The sequence below is a fragment of the Macaca nemestrina genome, chromosome 14 (genome assembly GCF_043159975.1).
Source record: "Macaca nemestrina isolate mMacNem1 chromosome 14, mMacNem.hap1, whole genome shotgun sequence".
In the NCBI taxonomy this organism is placed as follows: domain Eukaryota; kingdom Metazoa; phylum Chordata; class Mammalia; order Primates; family Cercopithecidae; genus Macaca; species Macaca nemestrina.
In genome coordinates this window covers 109,217,696-109,236,310 of record NC_092138.1, presented here as the reverse complement: position 1 = coordinate 109,236,310, position 18,615 = coordinate 109,217,696, and the positions used below count along the sequence as shown (strand labels likewise).

At 49.9% G+C, this 18,615-nt stretch overlaps 2 protein-coding genes across 25 annotated transcripts in view; one reads left to right on the top strand and one right to left on the bottom strand.

Annotated features, from left to right (window-relative positions):
- LOC105463938 (Ral GEF with PH domain and SH3 binding motif 1) overlaps positions 1-18,615 on the bottom strand; it is a 309,104-nt gene that overhangs the window by 88,937 nt on the left and 201,552 nt on the right. The gene's annotated exons all lie outside the window — the stretch shown is intronic.
- The window catches only part of LOC105463937 (angiopoietin like 2), a 36,243-nt gene continuing 31,198 nt past the window's right edge, over positions 13,571-18,615 (top strand). Inside the window, exon 1 of the mRNA XM_011711383.3 lies at positions 13,571-14,029. The gene's annotated coding sequence lies outside the window, so the exon portion shown is untranslated. The remainder of the gene's footprint in view (positions 14,030-18,615) is intronic.

Sequence of the window (18,615 nt, the reverse complement as noted above, 5' to 3'; positions counted from 1 at the left end):
CTTCTCTCAGAGAGTGCAGAGACTTCTTGGGCAACCCTGGGCCTTTGGGCATTTGTGGAGGTTCAGGTGGCCAGACCACGGACTCACAACCTGGGGTCACTGGATGGCTGAGGTCGTTACTACTTTATTGAGGAATCCGGATCCACCAGGGGTATAAACACAAAATGTTTTCATTCCTCCAACACCCACTCCCCAACTATGCTGTGCTGCCTCCCCTTTCCAATTTTGGGCAGCAAGTCCCTAAATGAAATCTGGGCCAGATTCTGTAACTTTGCAGTCACTTTCCATTATTAGAATAGTCTCATTTCAGGAATTAACACTTGGTTCTCTTTATCTGAAAATTTGACTGAAATGTAATTTAAAGTTCATCTTTGTTCTCCTTGCGTGCCCCTTTCCCACAGTTATGTACAGCTCTGGGAGCTGGGAGGAGGTAGGATAGAGTTCTGCTCTTTACCAAGTCCCCTTGCCTTTGTCTTTGTAAACTTCCTCCCCTACCCACTTCACAGACTCTAGCAGACCCTGGCAAGGGTCCACCCTCTCAAGCAAGATCTGCTCCCACAGGGGTTGTCCGTCAGTCGTGGGGAGGGCCCCTGGTCTGGTTCCCTCAGAGGTAGGTGGCTCCTGTCAAGCTGGTCCCCACAGAGGTGGTGATCTGGGTCTCCTAAGGTTGTCTTTGACTTTGTCCTGGCCCCTCCATTGTGCCAAAGGGCACTCAAGTCTTTCCTTGCCACAGGGGCACACGGCCCTGGCCCCTTCTCTGGGCTGGGTGTCCCTTGCTTGGTGCAGCGGCCACCTGGCTAGCCACAGCTCCAGCCCCTCTCCAGCCTCTGTGCCCCTTCACATGGGGCCACAACAACTTCTTGGCTCCATGTGGGCCCACCTTGCAAGGGCCCCAGAGACTGGAATGAGAGGGTGGAACCCACTTCTTCCCAGATACTCAGGTCCTTCCAAGTCCTCATGACCCCATGGGTTTCTGCTTTCAGAAATCTCTATACTAGAAACAGGCACCGGTTTCTATGTTCAATGTGACCCAAACTCCAGGGGCTATGTGACAATCTCCCTCCCCAGAGAGGCAGAGAGGACTGAAAGGACACGGCCCCTCTTCTTCCACGCTCCTTGGTGGGCCAAAGGTCTATAGCTCATCACATTCAAGTGTCCCAGGCAGCAGGCCCACCTGTCTCATCTCAGCACTACACTTGCTGCAAGTCTAGGACCCTCTCTCTTCCCCACAGTGCCCATCTTGGACTTACTGGGCCGGAGATGGGGTGGAGAAGGAATTGAGCATGGGGGCTGGGCAGGGAGCCATTACTTTGGTTTTATTCTAACAGACATTATATGATTACTCTCAGTCGTTTAGAAGCTCTCAACAGTGAGCTATGAGTTTTTAAAAATAAAGGGGTAAGACGTTTATTTTTATTTAATATAAGCAGCATGCTTCACAGAAACTGTATACATTGCAACAGTAAAAAACAAAAACAAAAACAAAACAGTCAGTTTAGGGAGCAAGACCTTGCTCTGTAACCCCAGCAAGATTTTTCTCTTTTCTAGGGCTCGGTTTCCTCATGTATCTAGTGCAGATTAGAATCATCACATCCATGGTGAGGAGTGATGGACAGGAAGAAACAAATTAACAAAGAGTTTCACATCATACTCAACTTCACAGTAGGCATGGCTGCTATTATTATTGATAGACATTTTCAAAACCCAGAGCTAAGAGGAGGTAATGACATGGGTCTTAGGTGGGGAGAGGATCCAGTCCACTGGCTCAGTATCCTCCAGGCTGCTCCCAGGTCTGGAGAGGAGCCTAGCACAGTGCCAGGCACACAGCAGGCCTATAACATGTATTTTGTTGAATGGGTAATGTCCTCCAAATTCCAGGATTCTATTTATCTGCTGTTTATCAGAGGTGTTCAGAATACAAATTTAAATTGCATTTAGTCTAGCAACCAAAAGAGACTGTGGGTCTTTAAAAAAAGAAAGGAGGAGAGACCCCCCTGTGTGTGGAGGGTGGGCAGCCATCCCATCCTGGCCAGGCAGGAGCCGGCAGCTGTCTCCCGGCGCCTGCCGGAGCTGGATGGCGGCCGTGAATATTTTCTTTCTTACGTGAAGCTCCTCTCTGTGTGTGCTGAATCACAGCATTCACGGGGGGGAGCGAGGACAAGAGCATTTACTAAGTGGATACTGGGCATTCCCCGGAGCAGCCTGGGAGGCAGGGGCAGGGGACCAGGCCAGGCCAACACTCAGTCAGGAAAGGAGCATCTGACACCCACAGTGGGTGCTGGGGGGCCCAAAGATGAACACTCTGACCACAGAGACCAGGCCCAAAATAGGCAGAGCGTCTGGGGTGTCAGCTGGGATTTGCCCCTTCCAGCAAGTCACGGCTTAAGCATTCTGTTTACCAAACGTTTCTGCACACATAGAAACCAGGATAGTTTTGGTTCCACGTTAAAGAAAATGGTGAGGGTACCCCCAGGGTGAATTTTGAGGTGTTGGAAGCTTCTCTGACAATGCAGGAAGGAGGGCCAAACCTGGGGCTGCCCAGAGCGAGCCTGGCAGAGGAAGAAAGGCAAGGGTGAGCCGGTGGGTGAGTGGGTGGCAGGGTGGGGCTCGTCCCTACTGGGTCCACCCCACCCACAGCCCTGGCTGGCAGGTAGCAGAAAGGGGGTGATATCTGCAGATGAAGGTGGCTCTGCAGAGGGGGGTGCCACCTCGGCATGCTCTCAAGCTCGCTGAGTAAACAAAACCAGCTGAGTCTGTCAACTCAGTGAAGACTGAGCTGCGCTTCCAAGGGCTGCCAGGAAGAGGGGGTTTCCAGTGTCAGAAGCCTGAGGATCTTTCTTTCCCCACTTTCCCTCTCTGTTAAGCTGCCCTTCTCTCCCCTTGGGGGCTGGGGTTGAGGGTCGGGGGCACTGGGCAGGGCAGCCTCCCCGAGGTGCATGGTGCCTCCTCCTCCCATGCCCTCCTCATGGGGCCACGCCGCTCTCTCCACAGGCTCCTTCCCTGCCCCTTTGTGGGGGTGGGAGGGGAGAGAGTTAATGCTCACCATGTGCCAGCCACGCAGTTAAGCACCTGACATGTACACGTCCTCAATGGTCACGAGAACTCTATGAAGTTGGTGCTTTTTCATCCCTGCTTTGCAGATGAGGACAATTGAAGCATAGAGAAGTGACATGAATAAGGACACACAGCTAGCATGCAGTGGGGCTGGGATTTGGACCTGAAAGTCTGGTTCCAGAGCCCACAGTCTATCTATTCCAGTACACTGGCCTTCCTGGAAGGGTGAGGATGAGGAGGAGAATGATGATAATGAAGAGAAAATTAAGTACTTACTATATGACAGGCGCTTTGGATATTTTGCGTCATTTAATTCTCATGGCAACCTTATGAAATATGGGTATTATTTTTATAATCCCCAATTTAGAAAAGGAGAAATGAGGCCCATGTTAAGTTACTTGCTCAGGGCCATTCAGCTGGGAAAGGCAGGCCCAGGGTTCAAACCCAGGTCCCTCTGACTCTAGTACTCAGCACTGCACCCTGCACTCATCTGTGACAGCAGTGCTGACTGAGCACCCGCTGGTGTGTGTCAAGCACCGTGCTGGGCACTGGAGACCCAAAGGCAATGAGGTGGCCGCTCCGCCCTTACAGCATGCTGGGGAGGGAAGAACACTAATCCCACCATCGTGTCAATAAACCTAAAATTCCAGGGCGAAGCAGAAGTATACCTAGTCTGAGCCGTGCTTCCGGTGTTTTGTTGTTATGGTGGTAGGTGATTCACAGAAGTAATTTCTGCAAGATGATTTATTACCTTTTTCCAATGTACCTTTTATTTCCTTTTCTGTATCAGGAAAGCAACTGGAAATCAGGGACATGTTAATGAAATCAGTCGAAGGATTTGTTTCACATTCAGACATCACAATGTGGCTTAAACGCTATACTTTCCTAGGGTCAATGACAGAAGAGGGAAAGGGCAAGACAGCGAGCTCCCAGGAAATGCCTGAAAAAAGCCAAACCACATTTTTCCTGCATGATACGTAACCAGCATCTGCACTCAGAAACAGCTCTCAGATGCAGGTCATGGTCACTGCCAGCCCAATCCTGACTCTCCTTCGTGGCAAACTCCTCTATCTCCAGGAGTGGTTCCCACAGCAAGGGCCTCATGTGAACTTGTTAGAAATGCAAATTCCCGGGACCCACCCCAGATTTACTGAATCAGAAACTCGGGGAGTGGGGCCCAGCAAACCTTTAACAAGCCCTCAGTTGATCTTGAAGCGCAAAAGCTTGAGAATCACTGACCTAGGACGGGCTGAAGTGGTGAGCACAAGGACCCGCCACTGACTGGGTGCCTGCTAGGTGTATCTCAAGCATACACCTCCAGGAACTTTCACAATAGCTCTGGACATAAACAGGATGATCCTACAGATGAAGACATGAGGGTCGGGAACCTCCCTAAGTTGCCCAACCTCGCACTGCTGGGAAGCTGTAGAGACTGAAGTCTGTTAAGAGTGTGGACTCTGGGTCAAACAGCCCATATCTAAATCCTGACTTTGCTGTTTACTGGCTGGGTAGACGTAGACTCCCTCACCACTCTGAGCCTGAGCTACTGCATCAGTTAAAATGGAAGGCGGATGAAGAGAACTTCTCCTGAGAGGCTCCGTTTTTGAGGACTCAATGAAGTAATCCATGCAGGAGGCCTCCCCGGTGCCAGGCATGTGGTGAGTGTGTAACAGATGGCAGCTGTTGCCTATTACATAAGAACAGAGGTCTTGCAAGCCCCAAAGGCCTGTGAGTACCCAAAATTGATGTGATCAAGTCCAGGCAGTGAGTCTCAGTTACTTTACTCACAGGAGAGCCCTTTACTAGTTTAGTGACCAGTTATTTTTATTTACAAATAACTCTTGTCAGATTTCTGGAATCTCAGCTGGGTGAGAAGCAACAAATCAGGAGAGGAATGAGAGGCTGCTAGGAAAGTCACAACAAACACGGCTGCCTGGGGCTTACAGGGCTCCTGTCAACAGTGCCCTCCACCCCCACAGCCCACAGTCAAGCTAGTCTATTCAAGACGACTGAGTCACCAAGGAGCTGCCAATAGTGTAATTAGCCAAGTTTATGGAGGCGAGTGCACATATGCATGTGTGGGTCTGTGCAGAAACATAACAAGAATGAATATAAATTTTAAAACACTGTATGTTTAAAGAGATAACCCTGTAGCTTTCTAGTCAATTCAATTGTCTAACACGACTTGGTCCCCAGGGCCTGGAGAGCTGAGCCTTCTCCATCACATAGGCAGATAACTCAGAGGTTGAAAGGGCAGGCTTCTGGGTGCCAGACTGGCCAAAGGTCAATACTGACTCATTGTGTGACCCTGGACAAGTCCATTAACTTGAGCCTCAGTTTCTTCATCTGAAAGCTGGGGAATAATAAAAGAACCTACCGTAGCTCACAGGGTTGTTGCGAGGATCAATAAGTGCTCAGTGAATATCATGAATTATTTTTGGATGTCAATACATGCACTGTCTTTCCATAAGCTTGCTTTCCACTATGTCAAAAGGACTCTTTTCTTTGGTTAAGCAGACTTCATATACCAGCTGCAGGCAAAGGAAAAGGCAGAGAAATACTTCTTTGGCTAAAGGACTATTAGTAGTGAGGCTCTATGGCAGTAGTTCTGGGGACACTGACAGATGTGCAAACCAAAATGGGACAACTTAAAGGAAAGATGTCCGGACCCAAGTGTGTGACCTTCAGAGGACCCAAGTGTATTAGAAACCCAAGATAACATGGCTTCAAATTACTAAAGGAAGAAAGCCAGCATTTACTGAGCACTAGGACATCTGTACTCACACTGACTCACTCTTTACTCCCAGCCATCTTGGGAAGATGATATTACTATCTCCAGTTCTTAAATGAGGAAACTGAGACTCAGGGAGGATAGGTAAATTTCAGAAGTGGTGGAGGTGGAATTCAAACCCAAGCCTAGCTGACTCCTATCACTCGACCATGTCACCTATGGTCCAACAGGGAGGGAGCTGGTGACACACGTGTCCTCACTTGCTCTCTACCTTCTCACTTCCTGTGGGCACCTGCCACAGGCCAGCCCTAACCCAAATCCAGAAAGTAAGAGAGCCCACAGAGGCAATCCCCACAGCCCAGCCAGCGTCTGGGCACAGGGCACGGTACCAAAGAGCGGATCCCGGGAGCAGATGAAGAATACTGAGCAGAGAGGAAAAACAGGTCCCTGCCCTCCAGGGTTCCAGGCCTCAGAGCCAGGATTATCCGGCCCAGCCCAGGGAGGGAAGAGGGAGGGTGGTGGGGTAGTCTGGAGGCTGGCAGGGCTGAAGCAAGCCTCCTGCACTGGCTGCCTTTACTCCCTGCAGGGCCTGTGTGGGTGCCCCTGAAACCCCCAATATCAGACCTACTAGTCAGAAAGCTCCTTGCCAGCAGCCCCTGTTGTCCAGTACCGGCACCTCTGTCTGGGGTGACCACACCCTGCTCTCATTCCTGGGAAGCTCACTCTATCAGGCTCTTGCCAGAAGCCCTCGTTTATCTAATCAGCTGCCTCCTTGGGTCCCAGGAAAGATTCACAAGGTCAGCAACAGCTTGGCTGCTCTTTGGATTGGGAATTTTAGCAGGTATCTGTGTAAGGGGGTTGGAATCCTCCCCCACTGACTATAAAGCTGCCCTCAGTACCTTGTCTCCTGTTTGGGATATAGGTCCTGTCTGGTACAGACAATGTTCCAGAGGTGACAATATTTTTAAAAAATTTATATTGGATGGGAATTATTTTAAACAGCTTTGGAAAGTTTCTATGAATTTTTCGCTATGAAGAAACAAAGAAAACCAGCAAACGAAAATTAAATCTCTACTCTTGCCAGTCCTCAGTCTCCCCTCTTGGGGATGGGGCCATGCACCAGCTATGGTATGAGACAACTGGACACGCCTTAAAATACTGTTACGAGACAAAATGAAAACCAGTCAGCTAAAACTCTCAGCAAATTGTCTTTGGGCAAATTGACCTACAGCCCAACTCTGGTGCTCAGATGGAGCTTAATACGAATATGTGTTGGCTGTTAGGTGACATCCACACTTGAGGAGAGGTGCTGTCCTCACGGGTCCCCTGGCAAGTGAGTTCAGAAGTCACACGTGAACTAACAACAGGCTCTCAAAGCTGCTTTGTACCCGAGCATGCATCTTGTTACTTTTGGATATACTTGTTTGGCCAGCATTTAACAGTCACAGTGTCCTCAAAGGGCTTTCTGTGGTGCCTGGATATCCTTTGTGACACTGGACAGTAGCACCACCTTAGAATCGTCCCACAAGTCCAAGTCTCCTAACCTCTCCTCACCAGAGCCAGGGAACATGTGGTTCCCCCGCCCGGCATGGTGCAGAGAGTCACAGGACCTGACCACGCGCCTTCAAGAGAGGAGGGGACCAGCTGGCTCACACTCAGTCTAGTGGCAGCTGTTTTATTAAATCTAGACCGATGGAGGCTTCTGGCAGTTCCACAGGCTTCTTGATGCTTGGACACTCCCCTAGACCTTTCCAAGGCCAGTTGACCAGGAGAGGAGGGGCTCTGCCTTTTGGCTCCTCAGCCATAGGCCAACCTCACTGGGGCCTTGATGACTAAAACGGCCACACTTCCTTGAATCTGACAAGTCATCAACTGTAATGCATCGCATTCTAGTAAGAAAGAATAAGTACCGCCAATTAGACCATGACACACCACCGATGGTGAGAAGCATCTTGATTGGTCAGAGACCTTAAAACAAGAAGCAGCATGCTGGTATTAAACAAGAGCAACTTTTAGCACTGTTCACGATAGCAAAGTCTTGGAACCAACCCAAATGTCCATCAATGATAGACTGGATAAAGAAAATGTGGCACATATACACTATGCAGCCATAAAAAAGGATGAGTTCATGTCCTTTGCAGGGACATGGATGAAACTGAAAACCATCATTCTCAGCAAAGTAACACAAGAAGAGAAAACCAAACACCACATGTTCTCACTCATAAGTGGGAGTTGAACAATGAGAACACGTGGACATAGGGAGGGGAACATTACACACCGGGGCCTGTCGGAGGGTGGAGGGCTGGAGGAGGGAGAGCATTAGGAGAAATACCTAACGTAAATGACAAGTTGATGGGTGCAGCAAACCAACACGGCACATGTATACCTACGTAACAAACCTGCACGTTGTGCACATATACCCCAGAACTTCAAGTATAATAATAATAATAAAAACAAAAACAAGCGCAATTTTTTTTCAGGACAATTGTGTTCCTCCCAGCTTTGATGCAGATTTTAATCCCAGTCCCATTATTTCCTAGCTGTGTGGCCTGGTACAAGGAACCTCACTTTGCTAAGTCTCAATCTTTTTGTTAGTAAAACAGAATAGTAATATTTCACTCATAGGGTTTTAAATGAAGTGATACCTATAAAATGTTACGCTCAACATCTAGCACATCACAAGTAGCTACACACGGTGCTCCAACAAGGCTTGTGAGGACAGTACACCTCTTTCATCTTCTAGTGCTCAGGTGGTACACTGAGATGTACCAGCCTGGGATCCTGGGGTTGACGTTTCCCAAGAGACTATGATCAGAAGCAGGGAGGACAGACAACTGGATGAAGGACGACCAACCAACAAGGCTTATGGCAGAGCACCAACAGCAGCAGGGGTACAGAGGGTTTTGGTGAGAAAACAAATTCAGCTGGGATATGGGGTTCCAGTTCCTGAAATGGAAGAGTAGATTGTTTTGAACAACTACTCTGGTCAATAACAATTACAAACTCTGGACCAAAAAAAAAAAAAATTAAAAAATTAAAAAAGACCTGCCTGAAATCACTGGAAAAGGAAAGCACACTAGAGCATTTCCCAGTTCATGGTGACACACGGAAGAATGAATCTGAAACAGAAAGCAGTAGTCTTACTGTCTAGGAAGATGGGAAAGGGGTTGGACTTTGAGGGTGGAAACTGAGTGGGGAAATGCCAGAAAAGACAGAACTACAGAAGGGGAAGCCCCAAAATTACTACACCAATTCCCCTCAAATCCTTAGCTAACTCCTAAACCGTATACACATAGAGAGACTCCAACGAGCATGACAGAAAGCAGGAGCAGAGAGGAAGAGGTCTCTGCAACTGCCTGGAGGCTGGAGTTTGGGGTTCAAGTCCTGCCAAGTCAAAGCAGCTTAGCAAATACTTAAGGCATTTGACTTAATCCCAGAAAGGTCATGCTTTACAAGTAAGCCTAGGACTAAAGAGTTATGCCCTAGCACTACTGGCAGAACCAAAATAAACCTATATAAACAAAGTATAAAAACCACGCCCCCGCAAGATCAGGTAATTTAACTGCCTGCTAGAACACAACACAACATTCTTTAGAGGAAGACAAGAAAATACAGAGTGTCTTTAATGTATCATCCACAATGTCCAGTATACAATAAAAAATTATAGACATGTGAAGAAGCAGGACAATATGACCCATAATCAAGAAAAAAAAAAAAAAAGGCAGTAAAATCAGACTCACTAATGAGCCAGATGTTGGAATTAGTAGGCAAGGATTTTTAAATGGCTATTATAAATATGCACAGGATTTTCAGAACATGAAAGACAGAATGAATCAGTGGATATGGAATCCCAGAAGAGAAATGGGAACTATAAAAATAAACTAAGTGAAAATTCTAGAACCAAACATAGTATCTGACATAAAATATTTTAGATGAAATTAACAGCAGATTAGATGCTGTAGAAAAAAGGTTAGCAAATGTGAAGACAGGAAGGAGAAGTGATCCAAACTGAAGCATGAGATGAGAAAAGATAAATAAACAAATGAAGCTTCAGTGACCTGTGGAAGAACAAGTGTGTAACTGGATTTCTAGAAGGAGAGGGGAGAGATAATTGAGCATAAAAAATATTCAAAGAACTAATGGCTACAAATTCTCTCCACATCCCCAAATTTAGTAAAAACCATATAAGTCCAAGAAGCTCAGTGAACCCACACGGAATAAATGCAAAGAAAACCCACACTTAGTCACCTCATGGTCAAACTGCTAAAAAATCAAAGATAACGAGAAAATCTTAAAAGAAGCCGGAAAATAAAAGATCCATTATGGATACAGGAACAACAAGGAAGGCAGTTGACTTCTCATCAGAAACAATGTTGGTCAGAAGACAATGGGAAGACATTTTAAAAGTACTGAAGGTAGCAGGGAGTTGGGGGTGGGGTGGGGTGGGGTACGGGAAAGAGTCAGTTTGGGATGTGTGAAGCTTCAAATACCGGTGGCACTCTGACAATGCAAGATACAGCAAAACTGCCCCCTCCCAAGGACACCCCTCTAGAACACAGTATACCTACATCCCCTGACCCACCACTCCTCATATATACACAGTCTCCCTGTAGACCATCCCACTGTTTCCAACAGAAAAAAAACTGTAACTGTCAGGAAGGTGGTAAGACATGAAATCATTCTTACTAACTGTGTCACTTACATGAAGAAACTTTGTATTCTACCACCACGTAAATGTCATGCATTTTTCATCCTGACAAAAACTATAAAAAGGAAAGGAAGATTCACTTCTTCTCAAATGCTTTAGTCACAGGACGCTTCTGTCTGATAGGCAAGTGGAAACGTGGGAACGGTGCTCCTCAAGGAGGTCACAGGGACACTGAGATCCAGGAGTCACCAAGTGAGAAGTGTGCTGGAGAGGATCAAGGGGGGAGTGGGGAGAAGTCTGAGGGCAGGAGCAGAAGCAACAGCAGCAATTTCCTGAGCAACCACTAAATGCTGTAGCCAGGCGCAGGGCCGAATGCTTTAGCCCCATCATCTTACTCAATCCTCACAGTAACCCCGGGAGTAGTAGTATCCCCTTTTTTTACAAGTGAGGAAACAAAGTTTCAGAGAGAATAAGAAAGTTGCCCAAGATTAGTGAGAGAGTTGGGATTTGAGCCCAGGTCTCTTAGACTTTGAGCCATGGTTCTTCATCCTCCTCCAGCCAGCAGTTCGTTTATTCACTCCTCTGCACTGGGCTACGCGAAAGGAGGGCTCTACATGGCCTGCACACACCCCTGCCTCAGGGTACTCACAGACCAGTGAAGGAAGTAACAGAAACTACAAGAGCTTTCTGTTGAGCCTTGTACTAAGCAGTGTGCGTTACACTTAACATATCACTTCTTCGTTTTCACAACAGCCCACAGCCCTGTGAGGGAGATCCTCATATCACCCCCATTTTGCAGATGAGGAAAGTGAGGGTCAGAGCAACCAAATGGTAGAACTAGAATCCGACTCCCGAGTTCCCCAGTGCCCAGTGCCACTAATTTTGACTGCCCGATGCCACCAGTGGGGCGGGAGGTGTGCAAAGACACCCTGGTTGCTCCTCCTCCACTGAGGGGATCCCAAGAACTTCGAATCGTGAAAACAACTTTCTTTTAGTAACCAAGGGGCTTGTGCTGGGCTTGTTCCCAGAGGGTGTGAAAGTCCTAGGACCTTTGTCTGTAGCTCACATTAATCCAGTCTCCACTCAGTAACTAATGTAGCCTTTAAAAAATAAAACTAACAGTCTCAACACTGTCTTGCTCAAAACCTTTCAGTGGCTCCTTACTGTCTTTGGAATAAAGTACCACCTCTCTAACAAGACCCCATCTTCTCTCCTCTCCTCAGCCACAATGTACTTCTCTCAGCTCCTCTAAAGGGCTCCCTCCAACTGCTCTTGCCTGAGTCTGTCCCAGTTACTAATGCTGTGTAACAAATCACCACCGAAAGTGAGCAGCCGAAAACCACCATCTTATTATACCCATGGGGCCTGTGGGGCAGGAATCTGGAGATGAAACAGTGGAACGGCTGTCTCTGCTCCCCAGTGTGTGGGGCCTCAAGAGGAAGACTCTGCAGCTGACAGTGATGCAGCATCTGGGGTGACTCTCTGACTAGGGGCTAGGATCATCTACAGGCATCTTTCCTTGCTCACGTGTCTGCGGTTGGTGCTCCTGTCAGCTGGGACCTACACTGTGTGTGGCCTCTACACCGTGGCTGCTGGACTTCTTAGGCCCCAGCTTGGCTCGGGGCTTCAAAAGACAGTGCCCTGGTGAACAGGGCAGAGACTGCACTGCTTTTCCTTTCCCAGCCTCAGAAGTCAGGTGGTGCCACTTCCACCACATTCCTCTGGTCACAAGCAAGTCACAAACCCTCTTGGCTTCAAGGCGAGGAGCAGGGACCTCACTGCTCCGTGGGTGAAGTGTCAGGGTCTCCTTGGGGACTGGGAGAGATTGCTTGGGCCATCTCTGAAAGAAGAATCTGCCACAGGGTTGGGAGGGGTGCCTGGTGGTGGGGAGGATGCCTAGGAGCAGGGAAAGTCCCATTAAAGTTTTTCTCCCAGTTTGTTCCCAAACGTCATCACCACCATTATCACGAAAACCTTTTTAAAAAAGCAAAGATACCACCAATATTTCACATGTTCTTGTCCAAGCAGAGGGGCAAACTTGTACCCTGGGGCTCCCTTCCTGGTGCCTGCCATCCTCCTACTCTCTGTATCCCCGCAGGGTGCCCGGCAGCAGGCCTGTCCTCCCACACTGACCGTGCCTTCTCCCAGGCTGCCAGTGCCGACGCGTCTGGAGGATGCTTGCGTTGTGGGGTCCAGTGCCATCCTCTCCTTTCTTACTCTGATTCTGTCAACATTCACAGAGCTCCACCTATGCGGCTGGCTCCATGCTGAGGACTCTGCTGGAGTTCCAGTGTTTGTTCCTAGAACAGCCCAACAGGAGGTCACATTTTAATGAAAACACAGGCTAAAGAGGATCACAAAGCAGAGGTTTGGGAGCAGGAGACCCTTGATCCACTCATCTCCAGAGTCCTAAACTCAGTTCAAGGAGGTGTCCTTGACACTGTGCCAAGCTCCGTCCCACGTGACCTCACAGAGTCCTCGCTGCAGCGGTTGCAGGTAGATTACTAGTATTAATTATCTCATTTACTGATGCATGGAAGGGATGCCCAGAGAGGTGAAGTGAATTAATCAAAGTCACTCAGGTGTGAAGTGACAGCTTTCCTCCAGTGCTGCCTCCACCCTCAGCCTGTGGTATTTCCACTGTCCTAAGTAACTGCCTCCTGCTAACTTTGAGCAGCTCCGATGCCACAGCTTCTGTGTGGACAGCCTTGGACTCCCTTCCCCAGGGTTTAGAGATGAGAATGAGGCCTCCACGAAGGGCAGTTGATGGGGAGAGGCGCTCTGGGCTGAGCTGCCCCGCCCGCCAGCCTGGGGCTCAATGGGGCAGTGCCCAACGAAGCATCCAGGGGGAGGACCCGCTGCCTGCTGCTCGCACGCGGCTGCACGCACAGCTGGAGCGGATCTAAACCCATTCCCTGAGTCAAAGGGAAAGCGCTCCGCCTCGCAGCACGCGGGAGCTGCCTGAGCTTTGGGGAGAGGGCGGGCCAGGGAGCAGAGCTGGCCAGGCTGCCCGTGCCAAGGAAGGAGGGGGCCTGTCGAGGCCGCCAAAGCGGGCTGGGCGGGAGGGGCCAGGCCAGCTGGGGCTGGAGCTCGTGTGACATCACCAGGCGGCCCGCCTCTGTCTGGGGCTGAGGGGAGGCCCGGAGCCTTTCTGGGGCCTGGGGGATCCTCTTGCACTGGTGGGTGGAGAGAAGCGCCTGCAGCCAACCAGGGTCAGGCTGTGCTCACAGTTTCCTCTGGCGGCATGTAAAGGCTCCACAAAGGAGTTGGGAGTTCAAATGAGGCTGCTGCGGACGGCCTGAGGATAGACCCCAAGCCCCGGACCTGCCGAGCGTGGCACTGAGGCAGCGGCTGACGCCACTGTGAGGGAAAGCAGGTTGTGAGCAGCCCCGCAGGACCCCTGGCCAGTCCTGGCCCCAGCCTCTGCCGGAGCCCTCTGTGGAGGCAGAGCCAGTGAAGCCCAGTGAGGCAGGGCTGCTTGGCAGCCACTGGCCTGCAACTCAGGACCCCCTCCAGAGGCCATGGACAGGCTGCCCCGCTGACGGCCAGGGTGAAGCATGTGAGGAGCCGCCCCGGAGCCAAGCAGGAGGGAAGAGGTAAGGGGCCAGCTCTGCGGCCATGAGAGGCAGGGGCGAGAGGCAGCCGCTGGCCCCGTGGCTAGGGCTTCCAGAACCCTGACCCTCCAGCTGGGGGTGTGTGCAGCTGGATCTCAGAGGGTCACTCCCTGCTATCACTTGGAGCCAAACAAGGCATGTCCGGGGCAGAACCTGTGGACACTGAGTGGTGTTTGGGGGCACGTGATCATGGGCTGGCATCTTGAGGACTTCATGAGTAAGCCTCACTCTCCTCCTTTGGACAAAGAGCCTTTGGGGTGCCGGCCGGCAGCTCCCGGCATGGCAGGGCAGCTGGGAGTGTGCGTGTGTGTAGGTGTGTGCTTAGAGGGCAGCGGACTGAAGAGCTGCAGAAGGCAGGGGTGGCCCAAGGACTTGGGTAGTCACTTTGAGGCTTTGGATTCCTATGCCCCCAGGTCGGGACAATGTGAGGCAAAGGCAAGCGCTGTGCTGAGGCGCTGGGAGCCCCTGCTCAGAGTTACCGGAGCTGGGCTGCCTCTGCTCACACCCTCCAGCTGGCGAGGAGAGCAGAGGCACCCAGCACGGGAAGGGACGCATCACCCAGGGGCTGCTGCACTGGATGGTACCCCGGGTCTCCAACTGAATGGATGTGGCCAAGATATAGGGAGGATGCGGCTTCCCTGGTACACCGGCAAGGGGACAGCAGGGGCTCCACATACCAAGTCGCCTGAAAGCTCTAAGTATTAGATAACATTTCCAAACAAATTCTTCACTGATCCTTCCCTTCTCCTTCTGTGATGTGTGTGTCATGGGTCAGCTCTTGCCTCTGCTGTAGGATTATGAGAGCTCCCAGAGGCCAGTTAAGTTACTTGGAAAAGGATCTTCTTTCACCCCAGTCTCTGGGGAAAGTTGAGAATGCCACTTCCGAAGCCGGCCAAATGCTCCCCACATGTATTTTTCCAAATGGAGGCAGAGTAGGGTAGTGCTCATGAGCTGGCTTCAAATCCCAGTTCTTCTACCTACTAGCCAATGGCTCTGGCAGAACACGTAGCCTTTCTAAACCTCAGTTTTCTTATCTGAAACGGGATAATAGTGCCCAGGTGGTAACAATGGCCAGAGAACAACAGCTAACACTTATATTGCACTTACTCTATGTCAGACTCAACTTGTAGAATCCTCAGGACCACCCTATAGCACAGGCATTATTATTTATCCCCATTTTATAGGTGAAGAAACTGAGGTAAAGTAATGTGCCCACAGCTACATGGCTAGTAAGTGCCAGGACCAGGACTCGAACCCAGTGGTGTGGCTCCGGAGCCACTCAACCACACCCTACTGCTTTCTAGGAGAAAGCCAGGCGCCCATGCCTAGGAAGGCCTTGGCTTAGTGCCTGGTGTGCAGCAAACCCTGAGCAAACCTTGGTCACTGATAGTTACAAACCACAACAATCAGGATTGGCACAGAGGGAAGGGAAGAGCAGAGACCTGAATTTTTTTTTTTTTTTTTTTTTTGAGGTGGAGTCTCGTTCTGTCACGCAGGCTGGAGCGCAGTGGCGCCATCTCGGCTCACTGCAAGCTCCGCCTCCTGGGTTCACACCATTCTCCTGCCCCAGCCTCCCGAGTAGCTGGGGCTACGGGTGCCTGCCACCACACCCGACTTATTTATTATTATTATTATCATTTTTGTATTTTTACTAGAGACGGGGTTTCACCATGTTAGCCAGGATGGTCTCAATCTCCTGACCTCGTGATCCATCCACCTCAGCCTCCCACAGTGCTGGGATTACAGGCATGAGCAACTGCACCTGGCCAGAGACCCAAATTCTTTCCCTGTTCTGGACATATCCTGCTAGGGTTTTCAGAAAATCACACAAGACAGAGACAATATTGTGGCTACTACCATTGTCCACACTGGAGGGCTTTGCAGGAGCCTGAGGGGAGAGGGGGTTTTATGTCTGGGGTTTGGGTTTGGGGCCACCTGCAGCGTGCCTGCATCCCAGAAGTCCATACTAAGAAAAAGTGCAGACATATTAACAAAAGGATCCAATACCAACTTTACAGGAGGAAGGGCATCCTGCTTCCCACATGGGCACTGCCTGTCTGCCTATTGATTTCCCCACCAGAACCAGAGAGGGTAAGAAAATGCAGCTACCTTAGTGCTGTGGGAAGCTCACAAAACCAGGAGGATCCATAGTCAGGTCTGCCCCGGAGTTGCAGAGGAAGAGGCGAGGAATAGCCATCACCAAGTCTGGCACGATGGTGGCCATGTCTGGTGGATCTTACACCAGACAATACTGAAACATCTTAGCCCAGGAGCGGAGCTTCTGTCCTGCGGCCCCCTGAGGTTCCAGTGCTCTTGGAAGCATTTTGAAAAGGTGACATCAAGTATTTTGCTCTCTAGCACAAGGCCTCTGGGGCTACTGAAGCCACAGGTTTCCCTGCTACAGTCTGGAACCATGGTGGCTCACTGTCTTCTCTGGGTAGCTCAGGCTGAGCAGAGGCTCTGACTGACTTCATGAGCTTGGCAAAAAAAAAAAAAAAAAAAAATGGGACTACTTACTACTAATGAGGCAGTCTGGGTGGAACAGACAAAAATGTGTAACGCACATGGTCCAGCAGGGGACTACATGTTATTGCTGAAGCTCACGGGCAGAGCAAATAAGCTGTTCCTCCATCTGACCCTCCATCCCCCAGTGATTTAGGAAGTACCCACTGGGCTAAGTAAGGCACATACATTATGTCATGTCATCCTCATCACAACACTACATGGTAGGTTCTAGTTTTAGCATTCCATTTTACAGATGGGAAAATTAAGGCTCGAGAGGTTAACTTGCCCAAAGTCACACAGTTACGTGATTATGTGCAACTGGAACCCAGCACTGTCTAGCTCCAAAGTCCCTGACTTCCTCTCACTTCAGTGCCTCAAGATGCCTCAACTTCTCTTCTCCTCACTGTCACTGGGTCCTTGCCCAGTGTCCTCAGTGGCCACATCTGCTCTGGTTGCTGTTCTATCGAATGCTGAACCAAACCCTCTGAAAACCTTGGGCTTATCAACTTTAGAGCACCCCTTGCTCTTCATGGAAGCCTACCTCTGAGGCAAAATAGGCATGACTGTTACCCTTAGAGATGAGCCTCAGCACACTTATGAGGGTACCTGTGGTAATACGGTCAGGGACAAGAGGAACTGAGCTTCGAAACCAGGTTGGCTGACTTGTTCCACGTGCCTGGGTGCTCTGCGATACTGTCTCACCACATCAGCCCCAGGAAACTCCGTCCCCCGCTCAGTGGGCGCAGAGCCTCACTGGTCCATGTGACTGAGATACTATTGATGTGCTTTCTACATCCGTACTTGGAGGCTCCTTTAGGACTGAAGAATCAGAGCTCAGGTCATCACCTACACTGGGCCACACCTGAGCAATTTCTGAAAAAACATCAGGGAGATGGCAACGGGTAGCTACAATAGAACAAACATAACAGACAGCAGCCCTGCCAAAGCAGGTACATTCAGCATCTGGCCTCTCTGAATCACAGCCCATTTAATCTGGAATGGTCTCAATTGACAGCAGGCAGATGGGGGAGGGGCTCTGCTTCATAGAGCCCACAGCCCAGCAGGACTGGGCAGACAGTAAATAATCACACACACACACACAACTGTGTGAAAGCTGTGAAGAGGTGGCACAAGGAGCTAAGAGGGTCCTCAAGGTGGGTGGTGCTGCCCCATCTTACAGAAGTGGAAACTGGGGGTCAAGGTGCAGCACCTCTCCCATGGTCTCTCCACTCATGGGCCAAAAAGCGAAGATTGAAACCCAGACCTGTGCTGGTTCCACCCAGCCTGCTGCCATCCTGGACCACCACACTGTGACAATCTCAAGAAAGAATCAATTCATTGAATGGCATTTCTTTTTTGTGAATTTATATAAAACACCCCAAATAGAAGAGTTATTCAGCCACAGGCAGCTTGGAGTTTGTGGTGATACCCAGGTCATGTCAGAAGTCTCATTCTGGGGGTAGTTTCTATGACAAAGCTGTGTTCTTTCACATGGACTGTAAGCCATATGACTGAGTCAGTGTTGGGGGTTAAAACATTATGATGGCCTGTTACATGTACACATCAATCATGAGCCACATTTTGGTCCCAGGAATGTTAAAATGTTGGGTGTGGCAGGAGAATCACTTGAACCCAGGAGGCGGAGGTTGCAGTGAGCTGAGATCGCGCCACTGCACTCCAGTCTGGTGATGGAGTGAGGCTCCATCTCAAAAATAAAAAAATAAAATGTTGGGTGTGGGAAGCCAGGCCTCTCACAACTGAGCTATTGTGTCAGTCCATTCTCTGCTGAAATCAGCCTGTCTGGGGCCAGCAGCCCCAGAGCCTCAGCATCCCACTGCTGCCTAGTTGTCCAGACAGGCAGTACCAAGACCACCAAGGAAAAGCCCAGAATGGACTCTGTTCTTATCTTCAAGAGATGCCTGAGGACCTGCCCAGCTCCAAGAATCCTTAAAGTCCTGCCTGAGGTGGTCCCACTCCTACCTCCATGAGGGAGAGGTTGTGTCTGCTTCAGTTACTGCCGAATCTCTAATACTCACTCAGGGCCAGGCAGGAAAGATATCTGT